General features: G+C 38.3%; 1 long non-coding RNA gene across 3 annotated transcripts in view; it reads right to left on the reverse strand.

Annotated features, from left to right (window-relative positions):
- Positions 1–22,755, reverse strand: part of LOC139079168 (uncharacterized) — a 196,059-nt gene that overhangs the window by 24,235 nt on the left and 149,069 nt on the right. The gene's annotated exons all lie outside the window — the stretch shown is intronic.

The raw sequence follows: 22,755 nt of genomic DNA on the forward strand, positions 1-22,755 counted from the left end.
GAATCAGTGCGTCTGGGCTGGGGCCTGAGATTCTCGATATCTAACAAGGTTTCAGGTGATGCTGATACTGCTGCTCCACAAACCACAGTGAGAAACAAGTCTCTAGCACAGTGGTTCTCAAATTGGCTCCATATGAGAATTGCTTGGGGAATTTTAAAAAATCTTGATGCCTCCAACTGTCTCTACGGGTGGAAAATTCTCCTCCCCACCCCACACAAGAATTTTGGAGTTTTTAATCCCTCCTCAGGCTTCCTGGCCTCAATCGATAGGGGTCAAGAGGGAGCCCCACATGCTTAGAGTAGGACCGCTCCTCTCCAGGCCAGGGGATTTCACATGTTGCCTGGAAAGATGATGAAAGTCAAGAATCCATGTGTCATCAGATTCATGCAGCCACTCCAAAAATGTTCCATGTAGCTCTCCAAGTCACATAATAGACCAAGGTCTGTGGTATTTTCTAAGTACTTTTGAACTACAGCTTAAAAGAAATTGCATTTGTCTGAGTTTTCCATATTGGACCATCGTATCTATCTATAACAGTCTCTTCCTGGTACATTGGTGGGTCTTGATTAATGTTAGGGATTATCTTCACCTTAGGATAAATATTAGATGGCAACGTAGGAACATGAAAGCACTGCAATGACTTGTGTGTCAGCTCCTCAGATACAAGATATAAAGGCAGGTAATTTTCTGTAATCACATTTCTTCTCTTAAATTTTTATTTTGAAAAGTTATAATCCTTCAGAAAAGTTCAAAAATTAGTACAATGGAACCCATACACGCTTTGCATACAGTTGCCACTTTTAAATATTTTGCTATATTCTTACCTTTTGTTGTTGTCTTTGAACCACTTGAAAGAAGTAGATATTATGGCCTTTCACCCCAAAATACTTCAGTCTGTGTCTCTAAGAACAAAAGCATTCTCCTACATAACTGTAATAGCATTGTCACGATCAAGAAATTTAATATACAAGTCATATTCAAATTTTCACTATTGAAATCAAAAGCTCTTTTATAACTCTCTATCTTGACATAGATTTTAAAAGAGGCTCCTGTTTAGTTGTAAGGATAGATTTCTTCATTCAAACTAAATATCAATAAGCCATGTAAGTTGACAATTCTTAAAGAATTGTATTTCTCTTATTTGCTGTGTGGAGTTAAAACCTTTGTGCTTTTCCCCCAAATTTACCAAAAATAATGCTACAGTTTAGATATGGTAACATTGTCTTGGATCAAGCAGTATTTATTTAGGGATTTCTTATCTTGGGCCAATTTATCAGACTCATAGGAGACAGGAAATTACATATGTGGAGAATCGAGTAGTTAATATGTAGTGTTTGTCTTCTCCCAAATTGGTCACTTAGTTGCTTCTAACTTTAACTGAAGATACTGAAATTGTGTGAGGATGTGACTGCTGAGGTCAGATAAGATGGATGTCTCTCTTTTTTCTAAGCAGGGTTTTCTTTCGTGATTAATTAATTCATCTATCTTCCCAGCTACATGTGAAATCTTTTTAATGCTACTCCACCAACTCTTTTCAACAGCTTCTGTTAGCTTGATTAAAGACCTTTTAAGGGTAGTAAAATTATATTTAAAAATGTAATCTTAGAAAGTGAGGCTTTTCTTTTTTTATTTTCATTAGGAAATATTTTAGGCTGATAAAATATGTTGCTGCCTACCAAGACATTTTCTTTCAGAACACTGATTTGAACCCATCTTTCACCAGCCACTGCGCTCCCAAATCCTTCCACTGTGTCTTTGGAACACATAGTCCATCATGTTTTGTTGAATGATGAACTTATAATAACTACCTCATGGGGTTGTTAGAAGGACTTAATGAGACGATGCATACAACATGCTAACACAGTGCCTGGAACATATTCCTTCCTCGTAGATGGCAGCCGTTATTTTATTACTATTATCACCAGTATTATTATTTTGCTTAAGTGTTCGAGGAATAACATATACAAGATGGTGGGAGTGATAAAGCCAGCAGGGTGAGTTTAAGGAGAGTATACACAGAGTGATTCAGGACTGGATGCTCATCCAGATTCAATCCTGGCTTCACCACTCCTTGCTGTATGACACTAGAAAGTCTGTTTCCTCATTTTTAAAATGGGGATAATAATAGTATCTACCTTATGGCGATATTGTGGGGATTAAATGAGAATATAACGCAAAAGGGCCGAGCCCAATACCTGACACATACTCAGTTTTCAATAAGTTTTAGCTAAGATAAGACCAATAGGTCAGGAAGCCTTTGAACTTTCCTAGTGATAACTGCCATCTTCTGAACAAAATTTGGCTTCTCCATTTCATCTTAGCAACACTCAATAGTATTCACCCAGGTAAGGTCTCCTGGCCTGATCCAAGGATTTCCTACTCAGACGCTGTGGAGTGCTTCCACCTAACTTGTCTCAGCAGTAAGAGAGCAGTTAGATCATGGACATCTTGATATTATTCTTACATGTTTGTTGCAAATTATAGTTCCCATTGATCTTTTTATAGGTTTAAGTTCATTTTTCAATAAATATATCTATGGTTGGCACTGTACATATCAGGTTTTAAGATTACAGTTATGTTCTCTAAAGTGAATTGGAGAGTGTACTAACTTTTTCTATGTCTTGGAATAACACAAACAATATAGGAATTACCTGTTTTTAAGGGTTAAGTAGAACCCAATTACAAACTATCTGGCCCTGGTGCATGCTTCTGTGGCATATCTTTTTTTCTTATGGGAGATCTTTAATTATCTTTCCAATCTAATATATAGTTATGAGTCTGTTCAGGTTTTTTGTCACCTTTTCTTGGATGATTTTGGCACTTTATTTTTTTTATAGAAAATCATATAGGTCTTCCAGATTTTCAAAGTGATTATCATATAGTCCCACATAACATTCTCTTATAGTTCTTTTAATCTATTCAGTATCTATGATATCTTTCTCATTGCTAATCTGATATGTTCTTGTTTTGTCTTCTTTTTAATGAGATTTACTGGGTTTTATCAATTTTCAATTTTTTCCACCTTTTTTGTTAGTTTCTATTTCTTTCATTATTTTAATATTTTGTCTTTATTAATTCATGTCTCCTGCTTTCTATTAGTTTATTTTGATATTCTTTAGTTAATGTTTAAGGTTAAATCATTTAATTTGTCTTTAATTATAAAAGTATTGAAGGAATAAATTTGAATCTGAATTTAGCCTTAGCTATATTTCATCTGTTTTAATATGAAGTGGTCTTTTATTACTTTCTGAATAGTTTGCTTTTACTTTGGTTTAGAACTAGAGTGTTTTTTTAATTTCCAGTAGTTAAGTTTTTACCTTTCTTTTTATTATTGATTTCTAATTTTATTTAATTATAATCAGAAAATACGTCCTGGAAAAGTTTCTGTTTTCTATAATGTATTAGGTTTATTTCTGGCAAGTACACAATCAAATATCACAATTGGAGGAATATAAATTCTTTGTATAATACATATTTCTCTGTGTTTATCAGATATATAAAATATATTATATTTCTAAAGTTGTCTTTATTTTCAATATTGTAATTGAGTAGCTTGGCACAAAAACATTGTATCTTCTTTGTGAATGATACCTTTTGTGATTTCATAATACCCTCTTTCTCCTTGAATATTTGTTTAGTCTAATATTAATAATGTAGCTATGTTTTGTCTGTGTGTGTTTTCCTGGTGTATTTTTAATAATCACTTATGGTTGCCTTTTCCTTTCCCTTTTCTTTTTTGCTGAGGAAGATTTGCCCTGAGCTAACATCTATGCCAATCTTCCTCTATTTTTTAGTATGTGGGCCACCAGCACAGCATGGCTGCTAACAGAGCCATGTAGGTTGCACCTGGGAACTGAACCCAAGCTGCCAAAGTGGAGCTCACTGAACTTAACCACGAGGCCACCAGGGCTGACTGCCTTGCCCTTTTCTTTTAGATGTGCTTTTTATCAATAACACTGAGTAGTTATGGAGTAGATGTGTCTCTCCTGGGGAACCTGCTGGTGACCACTGGCCTAGTATTTGCACCAAGTCAGAGCAGCCATAGTCTCTGTCTTAGGCTTCAGCAAGGGCAAGTGTTCCCTGTGGCTGGTCCTTCTGCTCTCCCCTGAATCCACAGAGAATGAACTGAACCTGATAAGTCCATGGAGATATCTGGGAAATGCAAAGTCTGAGACCCACTCCCCAGGAATTGCTGGCGTGTTCACGGAGGTTCTCTTTCATTCATTGCCACAAGGAGCAAAGTAGGGTCATGAGATATGTGCCAAGGTCAACAACTTCTTATATGTTTAATAAGTATTTGCATTTCAGGTGTATCTTCTTTTTAAAAGTAGCTTAAGTATATGATAAAAAATATCTACCAAATAAACAAGGTTTCCTGGGAGGTCACATGATGTTTTGTAAGGAGCAAGACTTTATTCAAATTGAGACTCTGCCACTAATTTAACTAGCTGTGTAAACTTGGTCAGGTTAATTAATGTCTCTGAGACTGAGGTTCCTCATCTATAAACTGGAGATAATAATCCTTCACAAGGTTGTTGTGGGGATTAGATGAGATAACACATCTAACAGCACCCAGAGTGTAATAGGCATTCACTGTTCCTTTTCACTCCTCAGGAAAATTTGATTGGACGACGGTAAGAACTCTGTTTCTAGGGACAGAGGGTCTTCAGAAGTCTTCTAGACCAGAGAGCATATCACAAAGCTGTAGCCTAACTTCATTGTGGTGCTGTCATCCTAATGTTTTTACAGAGTTTCTAATGGCTTGAAACGGAAGAAAATATGGCAAAGACTCTCTTTCAGAAGCCTGTAGCCATCCAGCCAAGGGATGTTGCTACTGGTAGTCAGACTTTCTGATTTCTGAAGTTTCTTATTGCCTTAAGTCCCGTGAGTCCATAAATGGGCTCCAGTGTGCCTCTCCTCTTTCCTTTGAGCTGGATTCACTTTCACTGGCTCCTGAGTCCTGCACATCTGATGTTTACTGCAGACTTCAGACACACTAGAAACCTGAATTATATTATGCAAGTCATTTGAAGAAGCAGCGTATCAACTGTCTTGGGGGGGTTTCCTTGTAAACCTGTTTCTAATTTTTCCACTATTTTACTTCTATCCAATTGGTGCCTATATCCTACTATAGGTTCTTTGGAAATAAAGGAAATAAAAGGCATATCTATAGCTATTTTGGTAAAATTAACATTTTTGAAATATTCTTTGTAAAATAAAATTCCTTTGTTCTCTCAGAACTTCAGTTTGGAAGAATCATTCTCTAAGAATTATTCTATCAAGCATCATGATAGATCACTAATCTTAAAACAACAGGAACCTTTTGCTTACAGGTGACTCTGCGGTTATTCACATTAGATAAAATAGGACTTGCTCCTAATCTGACCTGTGCAATCCATTGAATAGAATATGACTTCATTTTCTTTTTTGGTCTATAAATGTTTTGATTTAAATGTTTAATGGGCTGTGGTTGAGGATTTTTTTTGTTTTTTTCTTTCAGGGAATCATTAAGACCTTACATCAAAGATATCGTCTCAGATAAAAGTTTTGTTTTATTTTTAACTGAACCACATGGAAAGAACAAATGCGAATTAAGGTAGATAGCATTAGACTAAATTAAAAGTACAATGGAGAACTGACTCTCTTGGAAATTTTTCTAAACTGCATGATTTAGTCAAACAAAATCATCAGCTCTCTTTTTTCAAAGTCAACAATCTCTACATATAAATTAAACTGAGCAATGTCTGTGATCATGAAGCCTAAACGGCATTTGGATGGTATGTACCATGGCACTCACCAATAGCCATATACAAACGCAGGGTGCTTCTCAAGGCTCTTTCATTTAGCAGTTGGAAATTGGGACCTGGCAAGGGTGGTAAATATTGGAATTAAGGTCTTGATAGCAGAGCATGTAGAACATTCAATCTACTTAGGATTTGAAATGCAACCAAACTGATCCACGTTTCACTCTCCAAGTTGATGTGGACTCTCTGCTGTTGTGTGTTGTGCCACCGAAGCGGAAGTAGCAGCAGCCTCACGGTCACCTTCATGGGGAAGGCAACACACTGTGGCAATTTTGTGCTGGCGAAGGGCAGTTCAGTGCAGCTGTTGGCTTGACCCTGGGAAGTGCAGGTTTGGTGTGATATCTCACGTGCATGAGCAGCACCAAAAAGGAGCTGGGTTTATGAATGAAAATAATTTATATCAAAGTGCCTTCTAGGAACAACATTATTCTCATGAGTGTTTGGCTTCTGATTTCAGCTTCTTTCATTCACTTCAAAGAACTTTAAAAAAAAATGTGTCTCAGATTTGTACTTACCATAGTATCCAGAGGCTGACAAGCCACAAAGACCAAATCTATGGAAGGCAAAAGCCTGGTGCCAGGCATGTGGAGGCACTCAATAATAGTAGCCATTATATTATGGGAGAAAAGGGCAGCTGTAGAAGCAATCTCTAGACTTGGTGCCAAGCTAACATTTTTCATTTCATACTAGAATTAGTTTTGCAAACTGAATTCTTGTGGATAGAGGTGAAATCTGCACACTTGCCTGGATTCCACAGTCAAGTCTATCGGAAATATCAGCTGTTCACCTCTCTGGGCGTCAGTCTCTCTAATGTTTATAAAAACTTCCCCACACAGTGGTCCTCTCTGATTCTTTTTCTCTCTGCCTTCCACAGCATCCAGCGCTAATTGTTTCCACTTCCTCACCATTCAGTCTGGCCTGTGCTCCACGTCCACTGCCCTTGCCTGTGTCTAACTATTTGTCGAACTTTTATCTTCCTTGATCTGTTCACAGCAGTTGACACAGTGAATACTCCCTCCAACTTGAAACTCTTTCTATCTTGGTTTCCAGGACAGCACATGACGACTCTTAACTCCTCTAAAGGTTCCTCCCCTTCCTCTTCACCCTTAAATGACTGTCCTCAGCTTTCTTCTCATTCTACACTTTCTCTTAGAAATCTTGTCCATTTCCATGACTTCAACTACCACATTCATGCTAACAGTTCACAAGTCTCTTTCTTTGGCAGCAAAAGAACTCCAAATCTTCACATCTAAACTCTTATTCAACATCTCTACTTGATATATTGTAGACCTCAAGCTTACATGTTCAAAATAGAGATCATCATCTCACCCAAACTCACTCCTCTTCCACCCCATACAAGCCCCATAGTACATTGCATATTATTCTATTAAAACTTTTATTATGCTGCATTGTCATTATTTTTCTTATCTTTCTTACCTAGGAGACTCTTTTATCATTGTTTCCATAAGACTTAGCACAATGCCCATCACAGAAGAAATCATTAAATGACCTCAGAACACAGGATTTCTAGAAAATATTCCAAACTACCTGGGTTGTATTCAATTTAAATTCAAACACCCAAAATACCCACTTGAAGTGTAAAATCATGTTTAAGTTCATGATTGTAACTTTAATGATTGAATTGTCTGATTTAGCTCTTCATGTGGGTTATAGATTTCTTTGTATTTAATCTTTCTTAGGTAATAAACATTGAAAATCTTTTTTAAAAAAATTCAGTTTTGCTGAAATATCATTTAAATCTAATAAAAAATCCCCACTTTAAGTGTGCAAATATGCACACCCATTGCCCCAATCAAGAAACAGAATATTTCCATCACTCTAAATAGTTCACTCTTTGTAGCCAATTCTTCTCCCTCTCTCCGATGCACACTTGACCCTAGGTAACTACTGATCTGCTTTCTGTCCCTAGGAATTAGTTTTGCCTGTTCAGGAATATATAAATGGAATCAAACAGTATATATTCATTGATATCTGGCTTTTTTGGCTCAGCATAATTTTTTCAAGATTAATCCACGTTGTCACATGTATCAGTTGATTCATTCTTTTGTATTGCTGAGCAGTATTCCATTATAGGGATATACCACACTCTATCCATTCACCTGTTGACAGACATTTGGATTGATTCCAGTTTTGCACTATTATGAATAAAGCTACTATGAACATTAATGGAGAAATCTTTACATGTGTGAACATATGCTTTTCCTTTCTTCTGATTAGTAATCTAATATTAGAATTGTAGGGCTGTGTGGAAGTGCCTGTTTAACTTTGTAACAAACTACCAACTGTTTTCCAAAGTGGTTACACCACTTACTTTCCCACTAGCAATGTATGAAAATTTCAGATGCTCCACATCCCCTCCAACATTTAGTATTATTAATCTTTTTAATTTTAGCCATTCTAGTGGGTATTTAGTGATATCTAATTTGCATTTCCCTCATGGTTAAGGAAGTTGAGGATAGCCTTTTATTATAATGTTTGATATTATTCATTGGTTAATATTAAACTTAAACATTATATTCGATGTTACTTACTGATGAGCTAAACTTTAGCTAGAGCATAAATCTTTTGTAAAACAGTAATAATATCATGGCCTTGAAGTCAAAGTTGAGTTTAGACATTGATTGCCACTTACTAGCTATGACCTTGGACAAGTTATTCTTAGCTTTACAAATGGGGCTGATGATACTTATCCTCTAGGATTGTCTTGTGATTTTAAATAATCATGAAGCCCCTAGCACAGTGCCTACTAGTAAGAGTTCAGTAAGTGATGATAATTAAAACTTAATTATATGAATCTAATTAATTTACCTCCACTCATACCTATAATTAAAAGAGGTGAACTTTTTTCCTACATACTATCTGGCAAATTATAAGATCTGAGTAAATGATCTATGCTAATCAAAATAAAAACACCAGATGTAGTTGATTTCTAGCTGTATATTGCTAGATTTTCACAATTCATCTGACAGTAGTGTTTTGAGCATTTTATATAAAGACCCGGGAGAATCTCAAATGAATTAGCAAACTCTATTTGTAAAGAATACAACCCAAGAATTTGTATGTACATTTGGCATTCACTTTGATAAAACATCATTTCTTGGACTATAGTGACATCAGTGCCTCCAGGCTCCTTGTGATTGTCTCAGAGGCCCCTGCTCTGATCTCCAAAAAAGAGTAGTTCAGCCTGCCCCCCAGTCCCATTATCTTACTGTCTTCAAGCACAAAACTACATTTGATATTTCTTTAGTATTAAATATTAAATGCATTAAAATATCAAATTATTTATAAAAATATTTTATTGTCTGGCTCTTCACTTCTGGAATGTAAATTTCAGGAAAGCCAGTGCCTATCCTATCTTGTTCATTGCTGTGTCTTTATTTTTGAGGAAGATTTGTCCTGAGCTAACATCCGTCACCAATCTTCCTCTTTTTGCTTGAGGAAGATTTGCCCTGAGCTAATATCTGTGCCAGTCTTCCTCTACTTTATATGTGAGACACTGCCACAGCATGGCTTGATGAGTGGTGTAGGTCCATGCCTGGGAACTGAACTGGGGCCATGGAAGCGGAGTGTGCCAAACTTAACCATGAAGCAATGGGGCTGGCCCCATCATTGCTGTGCCTTTGACATTCAAAAAATTGTTGGTGCTGAGGCCACAGACATATGTAGGTGATCAATAAATATCTGATGAATGAGTAATTAATCCATAAATCAGTTAATGAAGACAACAGGCACTAAGTCACTGAGATACAAAATAATATAGCCTATTCCAGGAACTGCAGGTTATTTCACGTAAGGGCTATGTGCTGAGGTCTATATACAATGATAATAGCATTCATTAACACTTCTTCTGCATCTGGCACTACCTAAGACTTTTTACTTAACGTTTTCTCATTGAACCCCCATGACAACCCTTGAGATCAGTACCATTATTATCCTCATTTCATGGATGATGAGGCTGAGGCTAAGAGACATTTAGGGCAAATACCAGTCAATGACAGAACCCAGATGGATAGATTCCTTCAACGTCAAAGGCTCTTCTGCAAGGAGCTTGTGGTCAATCACAGGACGTTGAAGATTATCAGGCAAGAGCTGATGTGTATTTTAGGAAGATCATTATGGGACAGTATAGAGAATAAAATGGAAGAGGACAAAAGGGGAGTCAGGGAGCTCAGTGAGGAGGCTGTTAAACACTCCTAGCAAGAGACCATGGTGGTGACTCCAAGAAAGGCAAGAGGGGTTGATTTAAAAGATTTCCTAGGAGGCAGATAGAATTTAGCAACCCAGTGGCTATGGATGTAGAGGAGGGAGGTGCTGAGCATGCCTCAGGGATGGATGTATGATTTAGGTGTCTGTTATCTTGCATCCTTCATGTACTCCCAATCCCAATGTTTGTCGTAGGATTCTCAAAGCCACGTTACTCACGCCTGCAGTTCCTCTGTGAAGTGGGAAGGCATGAGAGTCAGCACATGAAGTCTTTGGTCTGTTGGTGGTTACCAAGATCACGCTACATCAGGAATATGAAGCGCTAACATGGAAATAATTCAGGAACCAATAGCTTCCTCCCATCATAGTTCCATGTTGTAAACTTAGTCATGTTTTCACTGATGCTTCAGAAGTAGCGTTTCAAGTCTTAGTCCTCTCCTGTATAACCAAGAAAGAGGTTAGGTTGTGCGTGTGTGTGTGCGTGTGTGCATTGTTTTATTTTATTTTTCACAGAGTTTTGTTGGTAGATTTTTAAAAGCTGCAATAAATGTTCAACTAGTTCCTTATTCCTTCATGACTTACTCATTCTACACAGCCTGTCTTTCACACAGTCAACCTCTGAGAAGGAACTGAGCCCTTTCAAGGGTCTCTGTTGTGTGTTAACAATGTAGTTCTGGCAGCTCCGAGATGGAATCAGAGCTCATCTCCTCACAGCTGTTGCCTCTCTTTCACGCCACATAAAGCAACACTCTTGCCTCCCTTGAAGACTTTCTTGAAGATACTTCTGAGGCTCTGCTCAGCCCCAGAGATGTTCCTGGTTCTTAAACAGGAATCAAGGCAGACTCCTACCAGCAAACCAGACTATCCTACAACAGATAGCTCGCAATACGCATTCTGGGCAAGTAGACTCTGAAATTGAACTCTTCGCTAAGTTGTCTTTGTTGTCTCCAGCCAGCCAGTTAGATGGTTGAAGGGAAATGCTAACCAACAAATAACGGTTTTCAAAGGAAACCTCCCAGTTCAATGAAAGAGTGCGTCTTTTTTATTATGGGAGATGCCGCATCACACGTGGGTGGTTTTTTTGCTCAGTTGAATAAAAAAAAGAAATAGGTCCATCTTAAAAACTGTTAATGATAGAACACATGGCATAAATTATACCGTAAACTCCAAACAACTCTGAAATTATAAACATTGCTTAGTCAAGGCTTTTCTTTTAACAATGCCCTGATGTTGCTGGCATAGCTCAATGATTTTGGTCAGTGTTATTTTACTTGAAAGGAGGAATTTCTTTTCCAAAAAAAGTCTCTCTAAGAAAAGCTGTCTTCCCGGACATCTTCATGAAACATCTTGCTCCAATGGCCTGTGTCATGTCTTGCCTGGGGCCAGGGCCAGGCAGTATGAGATAGAGGAGAAGGTTAGAGAAAGGAGTCATGTGATGAGAAGAAACTGCAGGCTTGGTCCTGACATGGGCAGGAGGCTGACTCAAGTCAGTGGGAACTATGACTAAATAGAGACTGTCATGCCTGCCTCTGAGCCAACATCCTTGAGACCTGGTGCAGAGCAAGCATTTAATTCAGAAGGCCTTCCTTTGTTTGCCTATTAGAACAGCTCCCAGGGGTGGGTAAGCAGAGAGGGTCTTCAAAAGGATAAGAATAATATTTACATCATTTACAACTGTCTTTTCTTAAGCAATTATTACAGGTCAGGCACTTGGCAAATACTTTATGTACATTGTCTTATTTAATCTTAACAACCCTTGAGATAGGTGCTATCATTATTTCTTCACTAGAGAAGGTAACTGGGGCTCAGAGAGGTTAAACCTTGCCCAAGGTCACATAGCAAGTACATGGAAGCCAGGGTTCTAACCCAGGTCAATCTGACTCGAAACCTATGCAATAAACTATTAACAGCTATGTTCTATTTCCTCCAGGAGGATTAATGAAGAAAATGTGTGTAAAAGTGTTTTGGAAGCAGCAAATGCTATTGAAGTGCTAGTGACGGGCTCTGGAGTCAGAAGAGCAGACTCATTCCACCAGTTAATAGCTCTCAGCGTAAGCTTTGTCAAGAAGATGCTTGTATCCCAATCTTACTCACAGTACTGGGGAACCAAGTTGGAGACCCAAGACCAGCTCACCTTTGTTCATGGTTTGAGAGCCTTTTCTTTCAATACTGATCTGTAACAAGTGTTCCACCTTCCTTGAGCCACTAGCTAGAGCTTCATCTTAGTCTTTTCTCACATGCTGACTCCAGATTACACTTTTTTTCCAGGGTTGTCAACATGTAAATACACAACTGATTAGCAGGGGAAAGGTGAGAGACCGTGAGTGGTTTGATCCAGCACATCCCCACTGTTGGAACAGGAGTGCACGCCTGCCCTCTAGTTAATACAAAGGTAGCACCACATTTATAAACACAGACTCTATGTGACGTGAAAAAGAAAATTTAAATGAACAGGAATATAATTTTTCTAACTCAAGAACAATATTTTCTCCTGGCCAGAAATGGATCAGGCAATTGATCTAGCTAGCACACCTCTCCAATCTGAAAGATCCCTGCCACATGGGGATGCTTTAGTGCAAATGTTCCATGAGTCTCTGAGTTCATTCATATGGCAAATTTCCCTATATGATACGCATTCATTCAATGGATGTTCATTAAGCCTGTACTCTGTGCCAGGTGCTGTGCTGTTTAGACGATAAACAGTCCTAGCCTCAGAAGGGGTCACAATATAGTGGGGAATTACAGTATAAACAAAAAATCATAATAAAACATGGAATATGTTATGAGAAAATTCTGAATAAAGTGCAAAGGCGATGCAGGAAAGGGAGCTTGTAACTGCCTCTAACTCAGGGAAAATAGAGTAGAGCCAGGGTAGGTCTTCTCTATGTTGGTCCAGCAGCAGGCCTCAGAAAAAAAAGAAATTGATTCCTAATTTCTCATTTTTAGTTTTGTTTTTTTATTGCAGCAACATTCGTTTATAATATTATATAAATTTCAGGTGTACATTGTTACACTTCAATTCCTGGGAAGATTACATTGTGTTCATCCCCAAAAGACTAATTACATCTGTCACCACACACACGTGCCTGATCACCCCTTTCACCCTCCTACCTCTCCCCTTCCCATCTGGTAACCACCAATCCAACCTCTGTCTCTGTATGATTGTTTGTTGTTTTTATCTTCTACTTATGAGTGAGATTATATGGTATTTGACTTTCTCCCTCTGACTTATTTCGCTTAGCATAATACCCTCAAGTTTCATCCATGTTGTCACAAATGGCCAGATTGCATCATTTCTTACAGCTGAGTAGTATTCCATTGTGTATATATACCACATCACATCTTCTTTATCCATTCATCCCTTGATGGGCACCTAGATTGCTTTCAGTTCTTGGCTATTGTGAATAATGCTGCAATGCACATAGCGTTGCATGTATCTTTACGCATTCATGTTTTCGTGTTCTTTGGATAAATACCTAGCAGTTGAATAGCTGGATTGTATGATAAATCTACTCTTAATTTTTTGAGGAATCTCCATACAGTTTTCCATAGTGGTTGCACCAGTTTGCACTCCCATCAGAGAGTTCCCTTCTCTCCACATCCTCTCCAACACTGGTTGTTTCCTGTCTTGTTAATTATAGCCATTCTGATGGGAGTAAGGTAATATCTCCTTTGAGTTTTGCTTTGCATTTCCCTGATAGTTAAGGATGAGGAGCATCATTTCATGTGCTTTTTGGCCACTGTATATCTTCTTTGGAGAAATATCTGTGCAGATCTTTTGCCCGTTTTTTAAATTGTGTTGTTAGGTTTTTTTGTTGTTGAGATGCATGAGTTCTTTATATATTTTGGATATTAACCCCTTATCAGATATATGGTTTGCAAATGTCTTCTCCCAATTGTTAGGTTGTCTTTTCATTTTGTTGATGGTTTTCTTCACTGTGCAGAAGCTTTTTAGTTTGATGTAGTCCCATTTGTTTATTTTTTCTATTGTTTCCCTTGCCCAGTCAGACATGGTATTTGAAAATATGCTGCTAAGACCAATGTCGAAGAATGTACTGCTTATATTTTCTTTGAGAAGTTTCATGGTTTCAGGTCTTACATGCAAGTCTTTAATCCATTTTGAGTTAATTTTTGTGTGTGGTGTAAGATAATGGTCTACTTTTATTCTTTTGCATGTGGCTGTCCAGTTTTCCCAACACCATTTATTGAAGAGACTTTTCTTTCTCCATTGTATGTTCTTGGCTCCCTTGTTGAAAATTAGCTGTCCGTAGATGTTCTAGATTCTTTTCCACTGATCTCTGTGTCTGTTTTTCTGCCAGTACCATGCTGTTTTGGTTACTGTAGCTTTGCAGTATATTTTAAATCAGGGATGTGACATGTCCAGCTTTGTTCTTTATTTTATCAGAGTTCCTTTAGCTATTTGGGGTCTTTTGTTGTTCCTTATAAATTTTAGGATTCTTTGTTTTATTTCTGTGAAAAATATTGTTGGAACTTTAATAGGAATTACATCGACTCTGTAGGCTGCTTTAGGAAGTATGGACATTTTAACTATATTAATTCTTCTAATCCAAGAGCACAGTATATCTTTCCAGTTCTTCGCGTCTTCTCCAATTTCTTTCAACAATGTTTTATAGTTTTTGGTGTACAGATCTTTCACCTCTTTGGTTAAGTTTATTCTTAGGTATTTTATTCTTTTTGTTGCAGTTGTAAATAGGATTGTATTCTTAATTTCTCTTTCTGCAACTTTGTTGTTAGTGTATAGAAATGCAACCTATTTTTGTATCTTGATTTTGTATCCTGCAACTTCACTGTATTCATTTATTATTTCTAAAAGTTTTTTGGTGGATTCTTTAGAGTTTTCTATATATAAAATCATATCATCTGCAAACAGTGACAGCTCCACTTCTTTCTTTCCAATTTGGGTCCCATTGTTTCTTTTTCTTGCCTGATTGCTCTGGCTAGGACTTAGAATACTATGTTAAATAATAGTGCCGAAAGTGAGCATCCTTGTCTGGTTCCTGTTCTTAGAGGGACAGCTTTCAGTTTTTCTCCCTTGAGAATGATATTAGCTGTGGGTTTGTCATATATGACCTTTATTATGTTGAGGTACCTTCCGTCTATGCCCATTTCATTCACAGTTTTTATCATAAATGGATGCTGTATCTTGTCAAATGCTTTCTCTGCATCTATTGAGAAGATCATTTGATTTTTATTCTTCATTTTGTAATGTGGTGTATCACGTTGATTGATTTGTAGATGTTGAACCATCCCTGCATCCCTGTAATAAATTCCACTTGATCATGGTGTATGATCTTTTTAATGTATTGTTGTATTCGACTTGCCAGTATTTTGTTCAGGATTTTTGCATTGATGTTCATCAGTGATATTGGCCTGTAATTTCCTTTTTTTTGTGTTGTCCTTGTCTGGTTTTGGTATCAGGGTAATGCTGGCTTTGTAGAAAGAGTTAGGAAGCTTCCCCTTCTCTTCGATTTTTTGAGAGAGTTTGAGAAAGATAGGTATTAAGTCTTCTTTGAATGTTTGGTAGAATTCACCAGGAAAGCTGTCTGGTCCTGGACTTTTATTTTTTGGGAGATTTTTGATTACTGTTTTGATCTCCTTACTGGTGATTGGTCTATTCAAATTCTCTATTTCTTCTCAATTCAGTTTTTGAAAGTTGCATGATTCTAAGAATTTTCCCTGTCTTCTAGATTATCCAGTGTGTTGGCATGTAGCTTTTCATAGTATTCTCTTATAATCTTGTGTATTTCTGGGGTGTCTGCTATAATGTCACCTCTTTCATTTCTGATTTTATTTATTAGAGCCAACTCTCCTTTTTTCTTGGTTAAGTCTAGCTAAAGGTTTCTCAAGTTTGTTTATCTTTTCAAAGAACCAGCTTTTTGTTTCACTGATTTTTTTCTATTGGTTTTTAGTCTCTATTTCATTTATTTCTGCTCTGATTTTTATTGTTTCCTTACTTCTACTGATTTTGAGCTTTGTTTGTTCTTCTTTTTCCAGTTCCTTTAGGTGCACTGTTAGATTATTTGAGATTTTTCTTGTTTGTTGAGGTAGGCGTGTATTGCTATAAACTTCCTTCTTAGAACCACTTTTGTTGTAACCCATAAATTTTGGTAGGTGGTATTTTCATTTTCATTTGTGTCCAGGTATTTTTTGATTTCTCCTTTGATTTCTTCCTTGACTCAATCATTGTTCAGTAGCATTTTGTCTAATCTCCACATATTTGTGGCTTTCCTAATTTTCTTCCTGTATTGATTTCTAGTTTCATACCTGTGTGGTATGAAAAGATGCTTGGTATTATTTCAGTCTTCTTAAATTTACTGGGACTTTTTTTGTGGCCTAATATGTGATGAATCCTGGAGAATGTTCCGTGTGCATTAGAAAAGAATGTGTATTCTGCGGTTTTTGGATGGAATGTTCTGTATATCTAAGTCCATCTGATCTAATGTGTTATTTAAGGCCAATGTTTCATGCTGATCTTCTGTATGATCTATCCATTGGTGTAAGTGGAGGGTTAAAGTCCCCTGCTATTTTTGTGTTACTGTCTATTTCTCCCTTTATGTCTATTAATAATTGCTTTATATATTTAGGTGCTCCTATGTTGGGTGCATATTTACCAGTGTTATCTCCTCTTGTTGGATTGTTCCCTTTATCATTATGTAGTGTCTCTTGTTACAGTTTTTTTTAAGTATATTTTGTTTGATATAAATATTGCTACTCCAGCCTTCTTTTCACTGCCATTTTCAAGGAGTATCTTTTTCCATCATGTCACTTTCAGTTTGTGAGTGTCTTTAGGTCTGAAGTGTGTCTCTTGTATGCAGCATATATATGGGTCTTGTGTTTTTATCCAAGCAGCCACCCTATGCCTTTTCATTGGAGCTTTTTAGTCCATTGATATTTTAAGTAGCTATTGATAAGTATGTATTTATCGCCATTTTGTTATCTTTTTTCTGGATATTTTAGTAGTTCTTCTCTGTTGCTTTCTTATTTTCTTGCTCTCTTCCCTTATGGCTTGATGGCTTTCTTTAGTATTATGTTTGGGTTTCTTTCTCTTAATTTTTTGTGTATTTATTATAGATTTCTGGTTTGTGATTACCATGAGGTTCATATATAATAACCTATGTATATGTCAGTCTATATAAATTATGATCTGTTTAGTTTGACCTCTTTCTGAAAGTTCTACTCTTTTACTCCTCTCCTCCCACATTTTATGCTTTTGCTATCATATCTGAACTCTTTTTTTGTGTATTTGTTAACCTCTTATCATTGAAATAGGTAATTTTAGTACTTTTGTCTTTTGATATTCATATTAGCTTCATAGGTGGTTGATCTGCTACCCTCACTGTGTTTTTAACTTTACCAATGATTTTATTGACTTTTTCTTTTATAACTTTCTTATTCCTACTTGCACTCTCTTCTTCTCCACTTAAATAAGTCACTTTAACATTTCTTGCAAGGCTGGTTTATTGGTGATAAACTCCTTTAGTTTTTGCTTGTCTGGGAAACTCTTTATCTCTCCTTCCATTCTGAATGATAACCTTGCTGGTTAGAGTAGTTTGGGCTGTAGATTTTTCCTTTCAGCACTTTAAATATATCATGGCCACTTTGGGTTCATCTTGTTTAGTGATCTCTATGCTTCCTGTACTTGGATATCTATTTCCTTCCTTAGGTTAGGAAAATTTTCAGCTATTATTTCTTCAAATAGATTCTCTGTGTCTTTGTGTCTCTCTTCTCCTTCTGAGACACCTATAATATGAACATTAGTGAATTTGACATTGTCCCAGAGTTCCCTTAGACTGTTCTCATTTTTAAAAATTTTTTTTCTTTTATCTGTTCAGTTTTGGTTATTTCCTCTACTCTTTTTTACAGCTTGCTGATCCATTCTCTGTATCATGGACTTTGCTTTTGAGTCTCTCTCATGAAATTTTCCTTTCCTGTATTGGATTCTTCATTTCTGATTGGTCCTTTTTCATATTTTCCAGTTCTTTGTTGAAGTTCTCACTGAGTTATCCATTCTTCTCCCAAGATCAGTGAGCATCCTCATGACTTTTTGTTTGAACTCTTTGTCAGGTAGATTGTTTATTTCTGTTTCATTTAGTTCTTTTTCTGAGGTTTAGTCCTGTTCCCTTACTTGGAACATGTCTGTTTGCCTCCTCATTTTGCCTCTTTCTCTGTGCTTATATCTATGTATTAGGTGGGTCAGCTACATCTTCTGCTCTTGAAGCAGCGGCCTCATTTAAGAGATGCCGTATGAGGCCCAGGAGTGTGCTTCTTTTTTGTCACCAGTTCTAAGTTCCAGATGTTCCAGGAGTAACCCCTGTGTGGGTTGTGTGTCTCCTTCTGTTATGGCAGGGTTGCTGTTGCTGCAGGTGCCCAGGGAGGCTAGGCTGTCACCCTGGCCAGCTGGCTGTAATTCTCAGCTGCACGTGGCTGCTATGGACCCTTCTGTCACTTTATCATGTTTGGGAAGCCCCAGTACAGTTGGCTGCAAGGTCTAATAGCTCATTCCTGTTGGAGTTTTTCTGTTAAGTAAGTGGGCACCCAGCATAGCTTGCTGCTAGGCCCAGGGGTTTACAATTGTTCTAGGTCTCAGGCCTGCGAGGCTGATGTCAGCTCTCTAAGGATTGCAACTGAGTGGGGTTTGCCCCAGGCACAAGAGCACTCATTTGTTTCAGGCTTTGGAAGGTGAGGCCAATCCCCTATGTGACTTTCTGAGAAGCAAAAGTCTTCTGTAGCTGATAAGTCCCATGTCCCACAGGGCCACAAACACCCCCAACAGAGTCCTGGCCCATGCACGTGTCCTGGCTCCGAGAAGTGGACCAGTCTCCCACTGCAGAGGCCACACACACTCCACCAAGGCCTACACACTTCACCTGCTCCTCACGTACATCCTGCCCTGCAGAGGCAGATCCACTTGCATAGCTGCAGAGGACCCAAGCACCCAGCCTATGCAGGTCTACAAGTTGCCCGAGGGCTTGCTGTTGGGTGGGGCCACTCCCTAGGGTGGGCTCTCTACCCTAGCTAAGCTGAATTAAGTCAGTGCTCTAGTGAGTGGGGCAGACTCTGGGCTAACAGGCTAGGGGAAGAACTCCAATGGTGTCTGCCAGCATCTGTGTCAGCACGCCTGTACTAGGTCACAATAATCACTGCCCCAATGTCTCAGTCCCTGAAGAGGTCTACCTCTTACCAAGATGCAGCCAGAGCCTATCAATTGAGTCTCTTTTCACCAAAGGACTGAACACCTTTCTTTCTGGTGATTTTAGGTTGCTTTCTGAAATGGGCGAACTTGTGTGTGGGCCCTTTAAGAGCTGGCTTTTTTTCTCTTATTTCCCATAGTTTTTCTAGGGATATTCCCCATTGTTGTTATTAGCCTGCAAAGCCAGATATTATGAGACTCATCTCAGTTGTGCTGAGTCCAAAGGATGCTTGTTGTGGTAATGCTCCCCCACTCAGATCCCTCACTCTTCCAGGAAAGGCTGCATACCTTAGGATTGCTCCTGGCTGTCCAAGTAGTGCCATGGCTTGTGAAGGCATCTTTTTTTCTCTCCAGAAAGGAATTTCTGCCTCTTCTACCTCAGTCAGGACTGTCAATTGTTGCAGGAGTTCTTTTTATCCAGTTTTAATTTCTCTCTCAGGGGTAATTGTTCCCAGAGTAGTCGTAAATTGGTTGTGTCCATAGGAGGAGGTGAGTTCAGAGTCCACCTAACGCTCTCCTCAGCATTTGCAATTCCCTAATTTCTGATTCACTTCTCATTCTCAAAAACTAGAGAAATAGATGTTTAGGTAAAATCCAATATTTTCACCCTTTTGAATTTCAGAGAATGGTAAGCTGACAGTCACAGAGTGCATCCCAGGAGTTGTGACATGAAAGGAAATACCTGCCTTCCACCATACGGGTGGTACCAAATCCAGCACTGAGCAAATTCGAGAGTTTTAGTTCCAATGACACTGCACATTCACATAACTAATAAGAAGTTTTCTATTTTCTAAAGAGTTATTTGTGAGCAGCACTGAGGTGTCAAGAATCTAGCTCATGCTTCTGAGTCAGTTCCATCCCTTCATAGCTATGGGAACAGCAGAGCAAGGTGCTTTGCTTTGCTGAGCCTCAGTTTCCCCATATGTTACAGGGATAATAAAAGCCACTTCATAAGAGGTTTAACTGTGGCATAAATAGGAAAAGTGGGCTGGCCCTGTGGCGCAGTAGTTAAGTTCACACGTTCCGCTTCTCAGCGGCCTGGGGTTCACTGGCTCGGATCCCAGGTGCAGGCATGACACTGCTTGACAAAAGCCATGCTGTGGTAGGTGTCCCACGTATAAAGTAGAGGAAGATAGGCATGGATGTTAGCTCAGGGCCAGTCTTCCTCAGCAAAAAGAGGAAGATTGGCAGTAGTTAGCTCAGGGCTAATCTTCCTCAAAAAATAAATAAATAAATAGGAAAAGTACTTTTCAAACTTTAAAATGTTATACCAACAATGATACTTAATATTTCCTTTAGCTAGTAATCACAGGTTATGTTCCCAAGAGCCTTTCATACACAGAATCCCACGGACACCAATGATGGACAGTTTGGTCACTAGAAGATGTTTTGGAAGAGTACTCACAACATAGATGCTCTGATCTGTGAGTTCCTCTTCTATCCATATCAGATTTCCTACAGTTTCCAGAAGACTAGTTCCTGATGACATTCCAATAGTTGATCTGTGCTATTTAGAACAATGATCTTTGAAAAAAGATGCTTATGATCATCACCAAAACTAATTTATAATTATTTGGACCTGTGACTTTTTTCTTCTTTCTACATAAAACTTGAAAACTTAAAAAAAAAAAAAAAAAAGCTCTTGTGGAGAAGAATTTTTTTTTCCTTTTGAATATAAGAATTGTGACCCAAAATTCAATCCAAACCAAATTTCAAATGTGGAATTATAACCCCTACCTCTGAATGGAAACCATGGAGCCCCTTAGCCAGAGTGGCAATTGGCAGTTCTACCTCGGTCTCCTAGGACACATGCAGTGGGATACCAACCAAGAAAAAGAACAGGGAAGGAACATGAGGGAAAATGCTAAAACCATCTGTACAGAGTTGGGTTTTATACACTGCTGGTACAACAGGGTCCTTCTTGTCATCTTCGCTGGCATTCAGTCTCCCTCCCATGACAGCATTGAAAAGAAGAAACAATAAACCTCTCTTACCCTATTGATTTCAGAGAGTTGGTGTTGTTCAACGGAGGGAACATCAGAGTGGGGGTGAGGAGACAGGGTTCTAGCCTGGCTCCACCATCAATGAACTAAACGCTTTGCAGCAGGCCCCTTATCCTTTCTGAGACTCAGAGGCATCATCTGTAAAGGTGGATATTAACGGTTACATCCACTTCAGAGGTCATGGTGAGGAAAGCACACTGACATGTGTGTAGTATTACTTTAGGCTTTCTGTACTAGAAGGAGAGACCCAGGCCCAGCCCCTCTACATACTCAGACTCTGGGGTGCTGGTGAAGAGAGAACACAGTTGTTCTGGAGCCCACATTATGACCCATCCTCCATTCCTCTTTTTCTGGGCCGTGTCTAGAGTAGATGAGAATTATCTTGCAATGTGGGCACTAACATAATTCTCCTGTTGTCTGTGCCAACCACCCCTGCCTTCAGATGGGTCAGACAATGCCAGAAAGACAAACCTGTCACTGCCTCAGTCACCCTTCCTACTCCAGGAGCTGTGGTGCTGGGGGCATGGCCTTGTGCCTACAGGCTGAATGCCCTTTGCCACTGCCAACCTGTGGTCTTAGTCATGGACCAACTCCTATAAGTCTGGTCCACAGTCGCAGTGGGTTATTTTTATCTTCCAACAACAGTCGACCTTGCTCATTTTGAAATTCCCATTCTCTGAAACAGAGAAATTGGTTTAAACACTCAGGCAATATATAGGTTCAAAGTTGGTTATAATGAGCTTTAAGTAAAAAATAGAGATAAATGTAAAAACAGAGAGATAAATGAAAAATCGTCTGATAATTAAAGAATTATCTAATAAGTAAGGCAAAATTTAAAAGACTTAAATTTAAATTTCAAAGATAAAGGATAAAGCAAAAATTAACAAGTACCTCTTCTATGTGTATATGGAAAACATACGTCTCTGGTTGCAATTGAGCTCCACCATCATCATCTTGGTTTATGATTTCTTGTCCCTTTGAGTGGCCATCAATATGCCTTTTTACAGGGCAGGGCTCACCACATAGCAGTCTTAGCTGAAGATATGCTTTAGCAACAACTGCTCAGTGAGATGGCTTAGATTTCTTCTTATGCCATCCTCTAGTGATGGCTTCTTTCTTCTTATCTTTCTTCCAAAATGCATTTATGCTTAATGTGTATGTGTAGTCTTCAAAAGAGCCTAACTTATAACCAGCGCAGGCATAGATACAAATAGAAACTGCCTTCGTATTTACTTGCGGATTATTTTCTACATTTTTTCCATTTCTAAATCCTCCCAATAGACCAATTTTCTTGGTAACAGAGAATATATTTCTCTTTAAGTTTGTAAAAGGAGCTACATAAAATTCTCCAGACACATGTTTAAAATGTGTGGTCAAATTGGCATCTGTACTTGGAAATGGCCAGCGGTGGAGAATTTTTAAGTTTGTCTGATGATACCTCAAAGAGACTTTTTTAAAAATGGAACATTAGGCCCTCAATTATGAATTGTTCCCACATTTTGGATCTGCCCAG

Source organism: Equus przewalskii, chromosome 24 (assembly GCF_037783145.1).
Source record: "Equus przewalskii isolate Varuska chromosome 24, EquPr2, whole genome shotgun sequence".
NCBI classification, from domain to species: Eukaryota; Metazoa; Chordata; class Mammalia; order Perissodactyla; family Equidae; genus Equus; species Equus przewalskii.